At 39.6% G+C, this 19,821-nt stretch overlaps 1 protein-coding gene across 4 annotated transcripts in view; it reads left to right on the top strand.

The window, feature by feature from the left end:
• The window catches only part of ralgapa2 (Ral GTPase activating protein catalytic subunit alpha 2), a 789,870-nt gene that overhangs the window by 717,866 nt on the left and 52,183 nt on the right, over positions 1 to 19,821 (top strand). The window lies entirely within an intron of this gene.

Here is a 19,821-nt window from a genome sequence, read left to right as displayed (position 1 = left end):
CGATGGAGGAGGGATTACTGTACATTGTAATTTTTGCTAGCTAACTCATTTTGAAGTTTACTTCATAACAAATCACTAAAAGTTACGTATTTGGGTGTAACTACTATGGAGTAGAAAACTGAATTTAAATGACTGAGCTTCCACGTTCAGAATTATAATAATATTGGATGAATTCATTGCCACATATGCTTGATCATTCATTCCTTATCTTGCATAGATGTAATTTGGTCAGGTTTGAATTTGCTTTAATATGTATTTGGTGGGCGGCACGGTGGCGCAGTGGGTAGCGCTGCTGCCTTGCAGTTGGGAGATCTGGGGACCTGGGTTCGATTCCCGGGTCCTCCCTGCGTGGAGTTTGCATGTTCTCCCCGTGTCTGCATGGGTTTCCTCCGGGCGCTCCGGTTTCTTCCCACAGTCCAAAGACATGCAGGTTAGGTGGATTGGCAATTCTAAATTGGCCCTAGTGTGTGCTTGGTGTGTGGGTGTGTTTGTGTGTGTCCTGCGGTGGGTTGGCACCCTGCCCGGGATTGGTCCCTGCCTTGTGCCCTGTGTTGGCTGGGATTGGCTCCAGCAGACCCCCGTGACCCTGTGTTCGGATTCAGCGGGTTGGAAAATGGATGGATGGATGGATGTATTTGGTGTAAATGAGTGGGTAACTGGATAAGTGTGTTCAGGAATGAATAGTGGAGTGCATGGATTGAAGCGTGTCAGGTGTTTGTGTGCAGAGTGGTGGAAGTGCTTGACCTGGCCTGGCCCATAGAGTGTCTCTAGGCCAGCTCTATTTGATAACCCCTGAAATGGAGGGAGAAGTTCAGAGGACCTATGAGAAGTTGATAGTTTCTTCTTTTATGCTTCTTATTTTGATTAATGATAAAATAAAACTATTGTTTGTAATGTTTTAAATTGCTGTAAATACATTATAGACAATTTAATATTGGGCGGCGCAGTGGTAGCGCTGCTGCCTCGCAGTAAGGAGACCTGGGTTTGCTTCCCGGGTCCTCCCTGTGTGGAGTTTGCATGTTCTCCCCGTGTCTGCGTGGGTTTCCTCCGAGTGCTCCGGTTTCCTCCCAGAGTCCAAAGACATGCAGGTTAGGTGCATTGGCGATTCTAAATTGTCCCTAGTGTGTGCTTGGTGTTTGTGTGCCCTCTGGTGGGCTGGCGCCCTGCCCGGGGTTTGTTTCCTGCCTTGCGCCCTCTGTTGGCTGGGATTGGCTTCAGCAGACCCCCGTGACCCTGTAGTTAGGATATAGCGGGTTGGATAATGGATGGATGGATGGACAATTTAATGTTTAAACCATTTAGACCACAGCTGTGCAGAGAGAAATGCAAATGTTATACTGCTCTGTAATATACAATTCTGTACATAAAGTGAAAGATGACACATTTCTTTTCAGCATTTTGTTTTGTTCAATTGTACAGTGAAAAAAAGGAAAGGAGCACCATGTAAAAGTTTGGACACCCCAAGATATTTGAGGTCTGAGAAAACTTTTACCAGGGTCTCAGGCCTTAATTAGCTTTTTAGAGCTGTGGCTTGTTCACAATCATTGTTAGCAAATCCCAGGTCATGCAAATTGCAAAGTGGTATAAACTCTGTGACTCCTCAGGCTGATTTGTCTGAGGAATCAGCAGCCATGGGCTCCTCTAAGCAGCAGCTTAGCACTCTGAAAAAATAATAAAATAAAAATAAAATAATTGATGCTCACAAAGCAGGAATAGGCTACAAGAACATAGCAAAGCCTTTTCAGGTAGCTGTTTCCTCAGTTCATGATGTTACTAAGAAATGGCAGTTAACAGGAATGGTGGAAGTCAAATTGAGGTCTGGAAGACCAAGAAAACTTTCTGAAAGAATTGCTCCTTGGATCGCTAGAAAGGCAAATCAAAACCCATGTTTGACTGCAAATGATCATCAGGAAGATTTAGCAGACACTGGAGTGGTGGTGCACTGTTCTACTGTACAGCGACACCTGAACAAATATAACCTTCATGGGTAGAGTCAGCAGAAGAAAACCTTTCCAGCATGCTAGCCACAAAATTCAGCACCTGAAGTCGGCAAATGAACATCTAAATAAGCCTGATGCATTTTGGAAACTGATGAAGTCAAAATAGAACTTTTTGGCCACAATGTACAAAAGTATGTTTGGAGACAAAAAGGCTCCGGAATTCCATAAAAAGAAGACCTTTCCAACTATTAAGGGTGGGGGTGGATCGATCGTGCTCTGGGCTTGGGTTGCAGCCAGTGGCACGGGAAACATGTCGTTGGTAGAGGGAAGAATGGACTCAAATAAACATCAGCAAATTCTAGAAGCAAACATCACACTATCTGGAAAAAAAAAGTTCAAGTTAAAAAAACAAAACAAGATATTGATCCGAAACACACCTCAGAATCTACAATGGACTATCTCAAGAGGCCTTGCTGTCGGTCCCCTGTCCCAAACATCTCTGAAAATCAGTGGATAAATCTTAAAAGAGCAGTGCATGTAAGACGGCCCTAGAATCTTGCAATATTAACAGACTTTTGCAAGGATGAATAAGTGAAAATACCCCAAGTAAGAACTGATAGACTCTTAGCTGGCTAGAAAAAAGCATTTACAAGCTGTGATAGTTGCAGGAGGGGGTGTTACAAAGTACTGACCATGTTGGGTGCCCAAACTTTTACTTCAGGCCTTTTTCACTTGTTTTGGTATTTTGTCCCTGTGAATGATGGAAATAAAATGTAATCTTGCTTAAAATATTAAAGAAATGTATCATCTTTAACTTTATGCCTTTGGGTGATCAGTTCATCTTCTGCTCACTTACATATTCACAGTAACAGACATTTTAAGCAATGATGTCCAAACGTTTGCATGCCACTGTATATTTATATTTATTCACACACACACACACACTGTATATACACACTCACACAATAAGCACAGGTTTACATGTAAGTGTTTTTTGAGGCAAAAGTTCTTCTGTGCTGATGCTTGCTTTCATTATGTTGTTTTGTGGAGTGTCTGTAGTTGGCCTGGGTGGACTGCAGACTTAATTGAGCTAGAACTTCAATCTGTATGTTTGATACTGTATTTCCTTATCTTTTGTATTTTAGGTGATGTATGAACCTAATTGTTATTGCCAAAAGTATTGGCTTTGTCTAATTTAGGACTGTCAAGAACGGAGCCTTTCCTAGTGACATTGAAAGCAAGTCAGAACCACCAGATTTATCACTCATATAGCTATGCCAGGCCGAATAAGAGTCAACAATTAACTTAACCCAAACATCTTTAGAATGTGGAAAGTAAACATAATTACCAAACAACACCACACAGACAGTATGCAGCATTAGAATGTGTATTTCTATGTATTTATTGCATGTCATGTTTTGTTTTGTATGATTCTGATCTTTTTATAATAAACATATAGGATTAGTGGAAGTGGAAGTAGCCTTTATACAAATAAATTTAACTAAATTCAAAAATGTTTTTTAAAAAAGGATATAATGGTAAACTAATTGATAACACAATTGCGCTGTGCAGAGTAAGAACAAGTGTAATTTGAATGTGAGCAGCCACATTATGATGGTTACAACTTGTTACAGGGATTTGTAAAATTCTACAGAATATCACAGAAACTATTAAATTCTTGTGTCTTATTGTGTTTATATTTGTTGCTCCTGAAAAATCATTTAAGGGGTTAATTTTGTACAGAAAATGGACCTTCACCATATTTTGCCAGTTTGCTTCTTTGGTCACCGTAGCGGACTTCTACTTCCATGCGACTATTCAAAAATTTTCAAAAATAAAATTAAATGTGCTTTGAAACTCTTAAAAGGTTAATGTAACATACAGCTTTTGAATAAAACAGAACATGGATTTCACATAGAAACTCTTTTACCATTCACTGAAAAAAAGGCTAGGGCATCTTTTGTATTGGCAAAATGTAGAACTCATTTCTACAATACAAAAAAGATGCAAAAAGAATTAGGACCTGGGAGGGCTGTTAAATTATGTTATCTTTCAAAGAATTTCAATGAAATGGCATTAAGAAGACACGCAACAGGGGCATTCAGTCTCCATTTAGGAAAAACAGTTTCTGCTTCATATAATAAATCCATGTCCCTTTTTACTTTCCTCCTTGCTCATTTTGAAAGTGGAATTGAAAAAATGCTATTTTACTTTTCTAAAAAAAAAAAAAAGATAAGCAAAAAAGACTTAACTCGTGTGTCTTTTCCATTGACAGTGGGTTTAGTAATGCTTGGCTTTACAGATGAACTTTACAGTATGTCTGCACTCGACATGCTTTTAGTGGCCATTATACCCTTTAATGATTAAACATGTGGCATGTGTAGAGCATCTTAAGAAGTGTATTCACGTGTTGGGTTTATCAGATTATTTTTATGTGAATAAGTCTACTTACACTTGTGGGTGCCAGAATACATTTTTTATTAAAGCAGAAAGCAGTGCATAATGGCTGCCTTTAAAATTGGTTTGTTTCATTAAGCTATGTGCCATTTTAAACCACTTTTTCCACCAAAGTCACAGTAATTATGCAATGGTTTTCTTCTCATATCCCAAAGATGTGCATGTTTGGTTTTTGGCAAATCTGAATTGAGGTGTAATCAGTGGATGTGCTTAGTAAGTTCTAGTTAGTGCTTATACATGGCTGGTCTGTTACTGGTGCCCAGTAGTGCCAGATTGGGCTCTACAATGAAATGGACGGGTTGACAAAATAGGTGATTTTTATGTTTATCTCATTTGAAATGATGGGAATTATTAATTTACTTTTTTAAGGAAGATTTTCTTATATTGGAAGATTCATGTGATATGGTTGTAGTAAAGTATTTCCTATTTCAGTATTTAATAAAACATATTTCAGTTTGTACTCTTTGAGCATTGGAAAATACCTTTAAAAGCAAAAATGTGTTACCATTTGTAGGTTGCATTTAGTTGGGAGTTAAGGAACATTTAGCAGCAGTTGGATTTAATAAGACAATTCTATCACTAGTCTTTAGAATTTGTTAGTTTTACACAGCATGACCTTGAACATCATAGGTAAGCTTTTTAGGATTTTATTTTTTTTTAACTGATCATCTTTTTGTAGATGTTCATCACTAGTTCATGATCCCATGCTTGATCAAAAATGCTTTCCTGAAGTAGAAGGTTTCTGCCATAAAGGACCCCATGTCACCTGAGTTGATTTTAGAATCATTTTGCTTGTCTCACAGCTTGTCCCAGTATCCATATATCTCTTAACAGTTAGTCAGTGATCTCTTTATTTATTTATTTATTGACACACTGTCAGAACAGTTATTCAGTTGCTCCTCATGGTTTTTCCATTTTTCTTTATGCTTGGATGAAAGTTACAGTTTTAGTCATCTGTATAAAGCTATCTCAGCATTAGTCCAGTCATCCTTTATTATCACTCTTGAGAGATCTTCTCAGTAAATCCTGAACACACTTCCGTTACTCCAAGCCCAGCTAAGGATCAGTTTGTTATTTGTTTTTAGTAGTGGAGTTCTTCAAGCACTGAGCTAATCCATCTTTATTTTGATTGCTTTTTTTGTTTACATGTTTTTATCTTAATATAAAATGTAATTTACAAAGTAAGCTGCTGCATATAAGCATTGATCAAATAACTTTTAGCATTTTTTGGACATTCCACTAGTACTAAGATTATCAGTAGTGATTAGGAAATTCTGCATAGTCCGCTTTGCTATGAGTTTGGCAAAATCATGGAACTGTTTGGGACTTTGACGAACTTGGCAAAATGCATTAAACTCCATGGAGAAGGAGGAACAAGTTTTGAGTGGATTATAATGGTGCTGTTTTCTTTCCGGTCTCTCAGAGCAATAGGAAAACATCTATCAGTTTATGCAAGGATGACTATTATGGCCAAAAACCGTGACATAAGCTGTGTTGCTAATTGCGCATGTATTTACCCTGTGCCCCCTTCCTTTATATGAACCCAGCTACCTGTACTTGACAATTGGTTTGCGCTTCTCCGTACAGACATTTCCCTGTTTCAGCTTCAGAATACCGGCAGATAATATATGTATACCAGTGCATACTGGCAAACCCCGGGTGAGCCTGTGATGTGAGAAATCAGAGTTGTATACTTAGGGGACTGTGCCCGTCACTAATTGCACTGCAGTACATAGCGCCGTGTATAACATAAGATAAAATGTACAATGAATCTATGCAAAACAACAAAGTACTTTCATAATCTGCTCGCTATGGTCAGCTAATGTTGCCTTCAAATGAAAATACTGTGAGTTCTTTGTGGGTTTTTTTTGCATGTGAGGTGCAAATTCAGCTGGAATACTGATCCGAAAATTCTGTACTTGGCTACTACAACTCTGTGATGTCACTGTGGTCTTTCAGAGCATCATGGGATGCTGAGAAAAATTGTTGGTCTAAACTGACCACACAGTGAATTTCTAGGAAATATTGAGCACACCTAGCATATTTTCAAAAACACTTTTTCACATTTTGCCAATCAACACTGTTTGTCAATATAGACTTGCTTATACTAAAGTAGTATAACAGTCTCAAGCCTGCTTATTCCATACAGCACTGCATGTAAGTTAGAAACCAACCCATTATGGGGCACTTGGCCGTTTCGGGGCCAAAGCTGTGAAGAAATTTATTTATTTATGTTTTTGTAGGTCATTTATACAGTATTATCAAGGCCTGAAACATACACAATAATCACTAGGGAGCCAGCTGGGCTACCCCATTTAATTTAAAGAAAACAAAAATGTTGTCTTGATACCAGCAAGATGAAAAATATGGCCAGTCCAGCCTTAATAACTACATAGGCTTCCTTTTCAGTTTAAGGCAGCTCAGAAGCTCCTTTCACCATTAAAGCAGAGTTCAAAATGAGACGTTCTTCTCTTGGCACGCGTCTGTTTTTTGAACACCGCAGGTGAAGTCGTGCTCCTTCATTGAGGTTCTTCTTGGATCTGTGGATAACAGCAGCGCCTCCTCTTAGTTTGGATTGCATCACTTACCTTGCTGGATCCCTGAAGGTGTAATTATATTAAATGCATATTGTTGTGTGTGTATGTTGTAACAGATAGAGGCTTTGTCCACCTCTTGAACCCTCAGGTACCACTCCAATGACCAGGTGAACGTATAAATATTGTTTATTTTATTATTAAACGGTGCACAAAGCACTCTCCACACCACACTATTCATAAACCAATAATTCTCCAACAATAAATCACTCCTCCTCGCCCAGACACTTCGCCCTCCTACCTCCCAGCTCAGCTCAGTGTCTGGGCTTTTCCCATAGTCCTTTTATATCCCCTGACCTGGAAGTGGTTCCTGGCCAAACCCACAAGTCCATTTCCTTCCGGGTCAGGGAAAACAGTCCTTTTCTTCACCCTGGGAGCACGTCGTTCCTTCCGGTCACGTGATGATGACGCACTCCCAGGTTATAGGGCACACAAGAGCCCACTAGCCCCCCTACAGCGACTCCCGGTGGCTCCCAAGGTATCCAGCAGGGCTGTGTGTATAAACTACAAAGTCCATGAGGCCCTGCTGGAACTCGGGGCACCATCATGCTGTCTGGAGGGCTCCTCCTAGCGGCCTGGGGGTGGCGACTGGAGTCTGTAGCCGGTCGTCCATCACAATGTGTATATACAGTGCATCCGGAAAGTATTCACAGCACATCACTTTTACCACATTTTGTTATGTTACAGCCTTATTCCAAAATGGATTAAATTCATTTTTTTCCTCAGACTTCGACACACAACACCCCATAATGACAACATGAAAAAGTTTACTTGAGATTTTTGCAAATTTATTAAAAATAAAAAAATTGAGAAAGCACATGTACATAAGTATTCACAGCCTTTGTTATGAAGCTCAAAATTGAGCTCCGGTGCATCCTGTTTCCCCTGATCATCCTTGAGATGTTTCTGCAGCTTAATTGGAGTCCACCTGTGGTAAATTCAGTTGATTGGACATGATTTGGAAAGGCACACACCTGTCTATAAAAGGTCCCACAGTTGACAGTTCATGTCAGAGCACAAACCAAGCATGAAGTCAAAGGAATTGTCTCGAGGCACAAATCTGGGGAAGGTTACAGAAAAATTTCTGCTGCTTTGAAGGTCCCAATGAGCACAGTGGCCTCCATCATCCATAAGTGGAAGAAGTTCAAAACCACCAGGACACTTCCTAGAGCTGGCCGGCCATCTAAACTGAGCGATCAGGGGAGAAGGGCCATAGTCAGGGAGGTGACCAAGAACCCGATGGTCACTCTGTCAGAGCTCCAGAGGTCCTCTGTGGAGAGAGGAGAACCTTCCAGAAGGACAACCATCTCTGCAGCAATCCACCAATCAAGCCTGTATGGTAGAGTGGCCAGACGGAAGCCACTCCTTAGTAAAAGGCACATGGCAGCCCGCCTGGAGTTTGCCAAAAGGCACCTGAAGGACTCTCAGACCATGAGAAAGAAAATGCTCTGGTCTGATGAGACAAAGATTGAACTCTTTGGTGTGAAAGCCAGGTGTCACGTTTGGAGGAAACCAGGCACCACTCATCACCAGGCCAATACCATCCCTACAGTGAAGCATGGTGGTGTCAGCATCATGCTGTGGGGATGTTTTTCAGTGGCAGGGACTGGGAGACTAGTCAGGATAAAGGGAAAGATGACTGCAGCAATGTACAGAGACATCCTGGATGAAAACCTGCTCCAGAGCGCTCTTGACCTCAGACGGGGGTGATGGTTCATCTTTCAGCAGGACAATGACCCTAAGCACACAGCCAAGATATCAAAGGAGTGGCTTCAGGACAACTCTGTGAATGTCCTTGAGTGGCCCAGCCAGAGCCCAGACTTGAATCTGATTGAACATCTCTGGAGAGATCTTAAAATGGCTGTGCACCGACACTTCCCATCCAACTTGATGGAGCTTGAGAGGTGCTGCAAAGAGGAATGGGTGAGACTGGCCAAGGATAGGTGTGCCAAGCTTGTGGCATCGTATTCAAAAAGACTTGTGGCTGTAATTGCTGCCAAAGGTGCATCGACAAAGTATTGAGCAAAGTCTGTGAATACTTACAGTATGTACATATGATTTCTCAGTTTTTTTATTTTTAATAAATTTGCAAAAACCTCAAGTAAACTTTTTTCACGTTGTCATTATGGGGTGTCGTGTGTAGAATTGTGAGGAAAAAAATTAATTTAATCCATTTTGGAATAAGACTGTAACATAACAAAATGTGGAAAAAGTGATGCGCTGTGAATACTTTCCGGATGCACTGTATATATTCCAGCAGAATAAAAGGTTTTATCTTGTCCTCGCAACCACTCATGCACCGCTTTCTTCACGTTTTTATCTGTCTTGAATCAACGACCACCAACATTTTTTTTTAGCGGTCTAAAAAGATGGAAATCACACGGTGCCACATCTGGCGAATAAGGAGGATGTGGCAATACCTCAGACTTCAGTTTCTCCAGACAAGCCTTGGTGTTCTTAGCAGTGTGTGGGTGGGCTTTGTCTTGCAGCAAAAGGACTCCTTGAGACAGCAGTCCCCGCCGCTTAGATCGAATAACGGGCTTCACATTGGTCTCCAGCAAGTCCCAGTACCTTTTATTCTGCTGGAGTACAGGCACTTCCAGGCAGGTGGCGCAAGTGCATTGAGAAGGTTGGAGACTACATTGAGAAATGGCATTATCAGTTTTGTTAAGGTTCGTTCCATTTTCTAATAAATCCCATTTTCTTACTTTAGCTTGACTCCCCTTCGTATAAAATGCAAAGTTGACTCACTTGCTCACTCATCAACAAAAATACTATTTCCCATTTAGCTAAAAAGCTTAAATTTGTCAGGATGGCACATCTATCCAAAAAGAAAGGACATTTTAATATATCAGTATTTAGTGAGGGGAAAAAAACAGTACCAAAATAAATACCCCAAAATTTCAAAAATATCTTGGTGGGTTTGATTGAAGTATGGTGATGTTGTAGAAAAATCTAAATTAGCTGCCATTTTTTAAATTTTTTTTATTTGTTGATTTGTCATTAATTATGCTCTAGTGAGTGGGACATGACCCAGACATTTCATCAATGCTCACAAAGTTTATAAAATATCGACAAGCACAGCATGTCCTCAAAGGTCGGGACTGCTGCGTTTTTTTTCCCCTCCGCTCACAACCACATTCAACCTTTGTGGTCTTGGGACACAGTTTTACATTTTTAAGTTCCTTGATGACCCACAAACAGAATTTGAACAGGGGGATGTAGTGAATGGACAGTGATTAATAGAGCCTGGGGAGGGGTTTAGGGGCGCTCCCATTGGTGAAACAAGCACAGTTTGAAAGGGGGAGAAATATTGCACAGAATAAATCTGAGATAAACTAATTACACTACATTTTTTTAACCAATGCATAGCCTTGTGTTGCTGTAAAAGTCAACACTGTTGTCCACCTGCATATTATCAAGTCTGCAATACCAGTCACCGATTAGCATTAAGTGCTTTTTGAAGTTAAAATCAGCAAAGAGAAAAGGGAAAGTAAAACACAGCAAATTAGCCAAAAGAGCCAAACCACAACTGAACAGAATGAAGAGCAAATATTTCTCTATAGCTGATTTCGATTGTATGATAAGAAAACAACAGCATGGTGCTTCTGAGTGAGTAAAGCAATAAGTAACTTTTTTTTGGTAGACATTTATTCAAATCTGAGGCAGCATTAACTTTAGGCTTTTAAGTTAATGGAGAGTTTAGTATTTAGCAGTTTTTAGCTTTAAATGAATTAACTTTTATTGTTGTTAAGATTTTTTGGGTCAGTTCAGCCACCAGTTTGTTTTTGTGCAGCCGGTGCAAAGTTATGCTCTTGTCATTAGGGTAACATCCCACGTTGTCGGGCCATGCCCTCCTAGTTCATGGCTGCTGGGAAATGATGCAACGGGTTTAAAGGTTGTCTTTATGAATCCTTCATCATCTCAATTGACAGATTCCAGCACCTTTCTTTGTTTTGCAAAATAAACCAAAATAATAACTTGCAAAATAATTGCTTTGCCTCTCCATTTTTTTTTGATTCATGCATGATTCTTTGACTTTGGTTTTTGTCTCACATTTTTGTTTTTACACTATGCGGTTGTCTTTTCAGTATTGACCTTTTCTGGCTTCCCATCTGCATCTCTTCTTCAGATTGTATCTCAAAACTTTTTTGCTAGTTTTACTAGCAGAACAATCTTCTTGAATTTGAAGTGAATGATGGTCTAAGCACTGTAAAACAACACTACTATACATCACTACTCTTACCAATACTGCTAAACTTAACCTTTTACGGTATTCTTATATTAAAACAATTAGCCAAAATATGGGACTAACTTGCATGCATCTGGAGGTCTTTCAGTATTTCTAAGAAGTTCTTGAGAGATGCCATTCATGCTGGAGGACTTACTTGGTCCAACTAGACAAAGGGAGTGAATTCTCTGTTTTTAAACTTTCATTTCTTCTTTTGCTGTGTAGTGATATTCACTTACCCATTTCATAATGCTGCTTAAGCCATTTACGCAGTTTAAGAAGACCAGAATTAGTTCAGCGTTGAGGAAAGTTGCTTTTAAAAACCATGTCATGCATTTGATAGAATACATTTGACACAGATGTGGTACCATTTTGTTGAAAAAGCAGATCTGTGTAGGTATATAGCAGACATGACTCTTACGAAGTACTATTTTTTGTGGTGAGATGTGCGTCTAGTGTGTTCTTGTAATCTCTAACATGGTATGATCTGTGGAGGTTAAGAGGTGCCTTAACTATCTAAGGCTATTTCTTTTTCAGGCACACCAGTTCTAAACTCTCCATGCATACAGAAAGTGTATTCTGATTTATTCTGATACAATACAATTCATGTATGTGACTTAGAAAAATGACTGGAAGAATAATGCCAGGACAGCATGATACCGCACATTATTCCTGTGAAATCATTTTAGAAGTAGACTCTTTAACATGGCATCTAATGTAGGTAGTTTTATGTCTTTTCAGTGAACTAAATTTCCTGCTTACCACAAACCATCTCCAGACACTCCTGCTCAACCCCCAATTTCTTTGTCCTCACTCAGATTTCTATGCTGGTTGTATCAATATGCCAGTTTTCCAGTGAAGTCCAGACTCAATGGCATGTTGTAAGCATCAGTTATCTTAATTAATCATGTGGAAGCCAGTGTTGGCCTTTCTAAACATACTGTGCTCACCATGGCCCTTTTAACGTTGAGTCTTGTGATTCCAAAAAAGTGAAGGCACCCAGAACTATTCAGGAGAAGGAACTTGTAGTGTCTTCTTGTGAAAATCTTATGGCTACTTCTCCACCTGCAGTGTATTCCCCTAGTAGCCTCCCCATTAATCAGTGATCCCTTGCTTCATGCCATAGACCATGTGACTACGGAAGAACACCCTGAAGACGGCGCAATCAGACATCAAGACAATACACCACCTACATGTACTTTCATGAAATTATGCCATTTTAAAACAAGACTCTCCCCACTTCGCACCTTGTCAACCATCAGTACTTTTCAAATCCTCCACCCTACACAAATTCATTTTTATTTCATATTTATTTCTAAACAAATGTGTTATGAATAAATTCAGGCCTCCTTAAAAAAGATGAAAAAAGCTTTCAGTCTAAAGCAATGTAAAAAGGTGAAATACTGTTTCTTTTTCACCACTAAACACACAATTGTCATTGTTTCTTTTTTGGATCATTTTTAAAAAACAACTGGTATCAATAACCCTGTGTAATGTTTTCCAGTGTAGGTCGCCTGTTCTTTTGTTATCTGGAGATTGAAAAAGTTGCCTCCATGCTGGTGCCATATTTTCTACACCCAGATTTTCTCTCCAAGGTGTATTCACCACAGTATTTAAAGAAGAAAAATGAATAACATTTAATCAATAATTATTATGTTTCCTTATTTGAAAGAGAGGCTAGGCACACCTTCATGTCTAGCACCATGGTGTCCATGCCTGACCTGTGGTGACCGACAGAATCTTTGGCCATACAAGATAAGAAGGACTGGATACTCCTAACAGACTACGTGTCCAGGATGGAAGGTAACAGGGCAGAACCTATAAAAGATTTCTTTATCATAAATCTGAAATGGTGAGGGCTTTGTGTTTAATCGATAACTTTTTAAAACAGGCCACAAGAACAAAGGATTGAAAATCAAAGGTTCATCAAAAACCCATCCTGATGCACTAAAATCCCTTTTAAAAATAAAGTTAGTAAAGCACCCCTGTAAAATTCTGGCAGCAGAGAAAGATTGACTTGTGAACATCCATTACCAGCTTGTTGAACCCAAATCCTTCCACCCTGAGAAAAAAACTTTCAGCCAAGTCCCTCTAAAAAGGTGGATGAGAAACAAAGAAAAGATCTTTAATGACCTGGAGCCTGAAACATGTAACGTTTGAAAAAATATTAATAAGCTCCTGACCTCCTTTGTCCACAAGTAAAAACAAAACACTCTGCTGAATCCAGTGGAGGCCATCGCAAAAAATGTTAACAAGCATACTGTAGATCTAAGCTAAGAGACTCCAAGAAGAATCCCCCACATTAACTTATGTCATAACATAGATTCTGTTAAATTATTAATCTTGATCTTATAAAAACCCCTTGAGCTCTGCGAACAATCATTTTTTAACAGTCAATTCAGTAAAAACCTCTTCATTATATCTGTATTGTAATGTGGTCTGCAGTTTGGAGATGTCCTGCTCCAGAGATTTCAACTGCTGATGGCACTTTATGGTAACTTGCTTTCTATTCTGTTGACAGAACACCTTGATTTGGACTTTAGAGATGTCCCACCAGTGCCTGAATGAGCAAACCTGGTTTTGGAGAGGTTCCACTGAGGCCAGAAAAATTGAAAACATTGAATGAAGTCCACGTCTCCAAGTAGAGAGATATTAAAGTGCCGTAAAGACTTAGAAGGAGACATATTAGGATGACTATTTTTGTCCCTATCTAAGAGTGATCAGACAGGCCTACTGGAGGGAGGTAGGCAATAGTAACTGTGTTTAAATGGTCTGTCTGAGCCATTGACACAAAATATCTTGTCCTTTCATTTAAGGGAACTTGCTATGCCAAATGTCCACTAATTCTGCTTGCTTTAGTAACGTTTGTGATATCTTCACAGACAGACACAGTTCAGTGTCTCATAGTAATCTAATAAAGGATTTTCTGTACAATTAAAATCCCCCAGAATTTCACATTAACAAATGAATCCACCACCCCTGGTAAGTGTATAAACATTAATGAACACCAGCCACCACCTTACTAATGTTTGTTGTCTTCAGGTTGACTGATTTTGAAAAAAAGTATCATAACCTCCGCACTGAGATGATGGCCATAGTTGAGAAATGCCTGCCCTGACACTCTCTCAACTGCAGAGGTTTTTGGTGCAAAAGATCAAAAACAGTAGCTCTCTTTGCACTCCCCCTACAGCCATTTACATTTAAGCTGCCAGTATGCAAAGACTGCATGGAGAAAGCATAAACTGGAAGAACCGACCAAATAAACCACAAAACTGACAAAGTAAAACTAAATGAAGGAGCCATTATTTCTGATCGATGGCCTTGCACCTTACTCATGACATTTTTCAGCCTAGTGTTTTTTTTCTGGTCCATTCCTTAATGAACTGCCCTTCTCAAGATTCTTTGGGCAGACACCAGAAATGGGTAGAGATGAGGAAAGTGGTCCTCTACTTCTACTCCTCTTTTGTTCTCAATAAATTGTAAAAAACACTATCTGACACTGGCAGTGCTGTAACTGTCCCTGACCTGGTACTGTGTGGAGGTCTTGTTCCTCACTGAGCCATCTGTGTCACTGTCCCCACCCTCATTGTCACCCGAATCACTCGCTACATCACTCTGGCTTCTAAGACAACTACTGCCACCTTAGACACCTCACCAGACATCAGACCTTTCATTTGTTTAAGCCTTGGTTGCTCGGCTTTTCATTTTTTAGTGGGTTCTTTAAAAGACTGATCAGACACACACGCCTGCACTCCCACTCTGCACACTCTCTCCACATTCATTCTGGCTTTTCTTGTTCATTTGCTCCTCCACAATACACTGTGTGGCACTGTCTATTACTCTTCAGCATCAAAAGCCAATACTTCATTTATTTCCATTGTTGGGGACTCATTTGCAGCAGAGAAGACTAGCACAGCTTCCTCTGAGCGCACCTTCTCAGTCGCATTGGTACACTAACAACAGGCACAGAATTCGACATACTGACAGCCCCAACCAACGCGTCTCTGCTCTGGAGCCTCTTTCAACACTCTGCTGGAGGGCTGGTCATTGCAACAGACAGACATTCACAACAACCTCACAATCGTCCATATTTTCAATTTCCAGTTCACTTTCATACTCGGTCTCTTCATTCCCGGTGTTTAGCTCAGCTGATTTCTCCACTGAAGGAGCAAAGCCACCCAGTAACACGACGTTTCCACTGAAACCCCTTATGTCCACGTCTGCCACAGTTAAAGCACATTTTTGTCTCAGGGGTAACAAATACTACATAACTTGAAATCAAAGTGTTACATTTCGACCATCGTTCATATTATCTCAAATCATGTACACGTGCCCCCAAAAGGCAACAACTTGCTTTAGTTGTTGCATTGGGCACTCTGAAGGTATCATACTAATATTTGACAGAATTTGTCCATAACATTTTAATTCTCCTAACAAAATATGGTTTTTTTTAAGAAAGAGGGTACATTTGAAATTACATTTTTCACTGGCACTGATAAGGGCAAAACTGTGACTAAAGCACCATTAATTACTAATCCCTCTTGAACACGTTTATTAGCTAGTGTCTCCTTATAACAGATAGAGAGAACAAACAAATAATAATAATAATAATAATTCATTACATTTATATAGCGCTTTTCTCAGTACTCAAAGCGCTATCCACACAGGGAGGAACCGGGAAGCGAACCCACAATCTTCCACAGTCTCCTTACTGCAAAGCAGTAGCACTACCACTGTGCCACCTGTGAGGATGAGCAAACTTCTATTTGTCCCCAGATGTAGAGGATCTCACTGGTCAGCCTTTGTGTCCCACTGATGCAACACGTATCATCTACCTACTCTTAGCTGTTTCTGTTCTGAATTTGCCACGCCATTACTAATAGAAAGAGTAGCGTTAATTCTTGGTAAAGGTAAATGTTTATATTTGTTAAAAATATCCTGAAGGAGTATGGATTTAAAAGTTTTGTTCCAAAAGGTTCTTGCACAACCTTGAGTTGGTTTTACCAAGTCTAAAAATATTGTTTTATGGTTCATATCATTATGATGTAATTGATGCAAAATGTTACTTGAACCTGTCAAAGACTGGTATGCCATACTGTATAGGGTTGATTGGTTGCCCAGTGCTCTGCCTCCCCTACCATACTGTTTTGTAAAGTAAGTGAATTATATGCACAAAGCTTGTTTGTTTACAGGATTTGTTTATTGGCTGTTTCTGCGAGTGGAGTTCATTTTATCACATATAAGCCAAACATATTGTTAGGTTGATTGGCAGTACTGAATTTCTTCCAGTATGTATGTGCCAAACTGTGTGTGGACCATTATTTAGGATAGGTTCTTGACTGGGATAAAATGCTTGCATTAGTGCACAATTATATTTATTTTAAACATGTTTAAAATAGGTATATTCAAAGTTATCTTCAATTTAATGTTTCTGAAAGAACTGCAGTTTTTCACATTCATTTGTCTTCCACAATAAACCTACAAGAGATTTTTTTCCTGCCAGCATTCTGTGTAGTCACTTACATGTTCAGATCAGAAATGAAATCCTTCTTTTTGTACGTCGATTATCACATCTGCTTCTCTGATATATTAGATCCAGGCCTGAGAGTTATTCATTTATATCTACACGACGACCGGTGCTGGAAGTGCTCTCTTATTTGCAGAAGGAGATCAAAATTAAAATACATTCAGATTGTTTGTAATTTCTTAACATGCTTCTGTTTTGCATATTGTTTGTTTGAAGCAAAGAGGGCTGTAGTAACATCACTGGCAGCATTTACGTCTGTCTAGTACTGATAGCTGATTACAACTGATAGCATTATGCAGATTCATTTCAGTGGCTACTGGCCAGTTAACTACAGTGCACAGGAACCAGCAAATGTTGCGTAGGTGTAGGATATCTGATGGAAATTGTGATGTAAATATTTGTGCAAAGAATCTGACCAGCAGCCTTGTCAGAGTCATCTACATTTACGATAATGGATGACCATATGGCTGTGTTGACCTTGCAGGATCTGTTGGATTATTTGTTTGTTGACATTTCCTTTGTACTCAGATTTGCAAAGGCTTTGTATTAATAGTAAGGAAAAATACATCAAGGATATCTAATTGGTGGTTTGTTGTTTTTTTTTTTTTGTTCTTTTTCAGGCAAGTCGATACATTCCAAAAAAAGGCAATTTGCAGCTTGCTTTTTTGGTGTTGTTATTTTATTTTATTTCAGGTTTTCTAGCACTTTGCATGACCTGTGATTGTTACATGCCCCACGTTACCATGGATGCATGGCTTCCGTTGTTCTTTTCCATGCCTGGATTTAGCTCTGGCATAGAGAGAAGCGGTTCAGTGAGCAGGTACTGTAAAGCAACCTGCACTCTAATGTAACGTATGGAAGTGTTATTAGTTAAGTTACCATACTGCTGGAAAACTGTACACCATTTCAGCATTTTGTTAGCTCAGTCATGTTAGAATCCTAAACTTACTGCATCTGGGAAATACATGCAGTGATAGCTGTGGAGAAATGTAGAAGTGTTTAATAAGCTCATGGATCATTTAGGATGGATTTATTACAAAGCAGTATATCACAAAAACAGTTGTGGGAGTAAAACATTGTGCATCATTCTTCCTTTTGCTTAAAAAAACATCCATGCGTTCAGCAAGTGGATCCAGTTCTGAGAATTGTGCTGTGCTGTGCTGTGCTGCAGCGTATACGGTTTGCTGTGTATTTTACTAGATGTACAGTATGTGCATTGCTGGATTCTTTGTGTATGAGACTTCCTGCCCCTGTGGAAGAGACCATTCTCTTATCAGGTCATTATAGTTTCCATTATCATGGCAAGCTGCTTGTTTAGCTGCTATTCCATGCATTATTTAGCTAAACATAAATGAAGTTCTCTGTTTTGTTAGCAGTTGTGCTCAGCATTGTATGCTTATGTGTCGAGTATGCAGGAGCTTTCATTAAACAGCAGGGTGTTATTAGGCATAGCATGAAAGGCCGCCTCTGGTCTTGTCTTTCTTGTTTAAAATGAGCTTGCAAGCAGGCCGTATGCTATAGGTCCTTGCCGTGAATCAAGGAGGGATGAGAGCAAAGCTTGAGGCTCAGGTGGTTGTCAGCCTCAAGTTTAGCTCAGCTCTTTCAACAATTTGTCACGCCTGAGTCTGCTCCTGCTGCGCCAGCACGTGCCAGCTTAGTGTCAGAGCGCCTGTTTGCCAGACGGCCACTCGGGCCTAACAGCCTGCTGTTGATAGGACCAGTGGCTTGCTGTGGCAATATGGAGTGGAGGGAGAGCCTTGGCAACAGCCTAGCAGTGTGCAGAATAAGCAGGCCTCTAATGAGATGTGAATGGCATCAGTCAGTCCCTTTAGAATTGGCTGAGGCGTGTGTCTCCACTCCAAGCAAGTTTGGCAGGCTATTCATTAACAAGAGTCATCAGGAGTTCAAGCCTGGAACAGACAAGGCCTGTAGCAGAGCCTGCAACAAATGTACTGTGTTTGACGCTTTCATTGTGACCATCCTTCATAATAGCACAGTTCAGAAAGGAAAAAAGAATGAGTGATGGAAGCATTTGTATGTGAGCCTGATTTCCAATTTACGTTCTTTTTTTTTTAATTATCACAGAAATAGGCTTGAAAGCTGAAGTAAAAAAAAAAAAATATATAAAGTGAAATTTGTCTTCCTTTACAAAGACGCAGGTGTTGTTCTGATTCACATATCAGACATCATTATCTTTAATGCATCAGTACGAACACGCTATTGTTATAAATAAAAAATTGCAGTCTTCACACAGTGAAGTGTTTTGTATGTTGGCGTAGTTGTTAAAGCATTAAAGAAGAATCTCTACTGACTATTGAAATCCCTCATTTCTGATTCCGTTTATGACAAGAAGGTTCTTGCTTCCCTTTTGTAAAGCTCGGCATTGCCGTAAAGATTTAAAAACAAATTGCATTATTTCACGAGATGGTTGTTTGTATAAATCACCACTTCTTGATTGAAAAATCTGTAAAGTTAGCTAATGGTAGTGCAGTCCTAAACAGTTCACTTATTTCATCAGGAGTTGCATGCAGTCACAGTCACTAGGGTTTTATTTGCCTTTTTGTGTCTCGAAGCAAACGTTTCCCAGCTCCAGATCACTGTGACTTTTGCACTCTGCTCATCTTCACAATTAAAATTATTAACAGTTTCAGTGTCCCTTGAGACAACCTAGAAGAGAAACACAAAAGGCAAAATATTTGGGATTATGGACACTGTTTACAGGCAGAGGTCCTATGGAGGCAGCTGAAAAAAGGCCTTTGTGTTGAGCCAGCCACTCGGGTTTCTGTGACATGGAAAGGTAACATTTAGGAAGCTGTTGCTTGGAATATCTGATTCATTTCATCTGTGTCGCATTTTTAAAAATCAGTGATAACTTTCGTCATATTGCTTTTATTTTTTTCAGGTTTAATATTGGTTTTAATATGGAAGCATCTTACCCATTATCTTGAAGCTGCTGGACTGAATCTTTCAGCAGTGTAACAGGCTTCTTGTTTGATATGTTTGCTGTACTTTTAAACATGGAGTACTTTTTTGGCACCCAGCGTTGCCTGAACCATGAGAAGCTTGGCTTGA

Source organism: Erpetoichthys calabaricus, chromosome 3, assembly GCF_900747795.2.
Source record: "Erpetoichthys calabaricus chromosome 3, fErpCal1.3, whole genome shotgun sequence".
Taxonomy (NCBI): domain Eukaryota; kingdom Metazoa; phylum Chordata; class Cladistia; order Polypteriformes; family Polypteridae; genus Erpetoichthys; species Erpetoichthys calabaricus.
Note: the sequence above shows the minus strand (reverse complement) of the source record. Positions and strands in the feature narration are given on the sequence as shown.